This window comes from Macrobrachium nipponense, chromosome 27, assembly GCF_015104395.2.
Source record: "Macrobrachium nipponense isolate FS-2020 chromosome 27, ASM1510439v2, whole genome shotgun sequence".
Taxonomy (NCBI): Eukaryota; Metazoa; Arthropoda; class Malacostraca; order Decapoda; family Palaemonidae; genus Macrobrachium; species Macrobrachium nipponense.
The window spans coordinates 14,487,455-14,489,954 of record NC_087216.1 but is presented as its reverse complement, the minus strand read 5'-3'; the positions used below and the strand labels follow the sequence as shown (position 1 = coordinate 14,489,954).

The following is a 2,500-nucleotide window of genomic DNA, read 5'->3' as shown; positions in this document are numbered from 1 at the left end:
TCCATTTCTGCAAGTGTTACTGGCAAATGGGAGAACTATTACTTTGGGAGTGTCCTTTATAAATGTTTAGTGTAATAGTAAAAGGGTCAGTGTGTGATTGCCGTATGTAATTTTGCCCACGGTAAGTAAATATCATGGTTAATTACAGATGTAGTTTACTAGACTTTTATTCATTCCATATTATAGTTTTCACCTATGCTCATGTTCTCAGTATGTTACAGGATATTTTTTTTACAGTATGGTTTTGCCGAAATGTCGTCATTTTTATTTTATTTAATTTTCATCTAGCATTCAATTTAATTAATTCGGCAGTGTAAATTCAAAATTCTTGATATTTAAAAGTAGGCATCTGAATCCGTGGAAATCCGTCAGGTGACTTTACGACGTTCCCACAATTGTCTTGTGTGATTGCAGTCTCTTTTCTTACGATTTTACAGGGTGTCCATAAAGTCCCAGTACCATTCTGAGCAATAATTTTCCGTTTAATTTGCATCGGATGAATGGTTTCTTTCTCTATTTTCCTCATAGCGCCTGAAAAAACGAGACTGAAAATATCATGCCTAGAGTGACTCGGCATTTTTCTCATAACTCCTTGTAAATGAGACTGAAAATATGTCTAGAGTGACTGTATTTTTCTCGTAACTCCTAGTAAATGAGACTGAAAATATGTGTGGAGTGATTGGGTATTTTTCTCATGACTCCTTGTGAGATGAGACTGAAAATATGTCTAGAGTGACTGGCTTGTTCTCATAACTCTTTGTAAGACGAGACTTTGAAAATATCATGTCTAGAGTGACTCGGTATTTTTCTCATAACTCCTTGTAAGATGAGACTATGAAATATCATGTCTAGATTGACTCTTTTTCTCATAACTCCTTGTAAGACGAGACTGAAAATATCATGTCTAGAATGACAGTATTTTTCTCATAACTCCTTATAAGACGAGACTGAAAACATCATGTCTCTGAAATACCCCAGGAGCGACTCTGTACATTCCTGAAGATTCGTAGCGCCCCTGTGGTAGGTCTAGCGAGCGGCGTGCGTGTGTGTTTACGCTGTAGAAGAGAGAAACAGTCATTGATTATCATGATGGATTGTAATTGATAGTGCTTAATTAGCCTTCGGTAACTCCTTATCACTGTCAGCCATTAAAGCGAAGGTTGCAGGTGCGTAATCAATGAGGAGCCGGGATTGGGGATTTGGGGGTGGAGGGAGGAAGGGGATTGGGGGGGGATTAGTATGGATTAGAGGATTTGACGATTCGTTAATCTTTATTTGTTTGTTTCTTTTTTTTTTCCTGTTGCTTTTGTACGATTTCAGTTCCTGATTGATGTTCACTTTCATCAGGTTATTCAACTACCGCTGACAAAATACCGTATTTATTTTCATCGATAAGGTAATCTTTATTTTATTTTTTTTGTAGATAAGATAGTCTTTCTTTTCTTTAATTTTTCTGTCTCGTTTCTAAGCTTTAGTTATCCTCTAGAAATAAGTTTATTTCACGGCCGCTTACCACTTAATACAGGTTGTAAAAGTGTGTCTGACTGAACATTTATATTTACTCAGAACTTCTATTTACTTAGTATTTTATCATCTTTTAATTTGTTTAGTAACGGCTGTTTGATTTATTGTCCTTTGTGTAATTTGTGTAAAGTTGCAAAGCTATTACCGACTGGCCATTCATTATCATTCATTCGTTCATTTTACTTTTGGTCATATGAGGGCGGATATGGGATGCTATGTTCATTATGACTCTGGGTATGATGGTGTACACTTTTCTTGGACACAGAGTAGGAAGTCATGTGTAGATTATTTTAATTATAATAATATTTCCATGTCCTTTTTTTAGTCTCCTTGAAAACCTGCTTACTGAGGTGGCATTTATCTCTCTCTCTCTCTCTCTCTCTCTCTCTCTCTGTGTCTCATTACGAAATGGCTATTTTTGGCTTCATATAAAATCATAGCTGTTACGCCCATCATTTCTATGTTTATTTTTCCTTTTTTAAAGCTCAGCATCTTTTCTAAATATTGTCTTCCTTCTTAATATGTTGCTTAATCGATATAGCTAAATATAATGTATATATGTGTATATATATATATATATATATATATATATATATATTATATATATATAGATATATATATATATATATATATATATATGTATGATAGATATTAGTATATATGTGTGTGTATTTAAATATATATATATATATATATATATATATATATATATGTATATTACATATATATATATACATAGATATACATAGATATATATATATATATAATATATATATATATATATAAAAATAATATATATATATATAATATATATACACACACACACACACACACACACACACACACATATATATATATATATATATATATATAATATATATATATATATATAAGGGGAGAGAGAGAGAGAGAGAGAATGATTAACGGCTAAAACTTCAATCTCATCTATCTTCGTGGAAAATAATTTCTTTGGTAT

At 32.1% G+C, this 2,500-nt stretch overlaps 1 long non-coding RNA gene across 3 annotated transcripts in view; it reads left to right on the top strand.

Annotated features, from left to right (window-relative positions):
* LOC135200848 (uncharacterized) overlaps positions 1-2,500 on the top strand; it is a 330,641-nt gene that overhangs the window by 109,730 nt on the left and 218,411 nt on the right. The window lies entirely within an intron of this gene.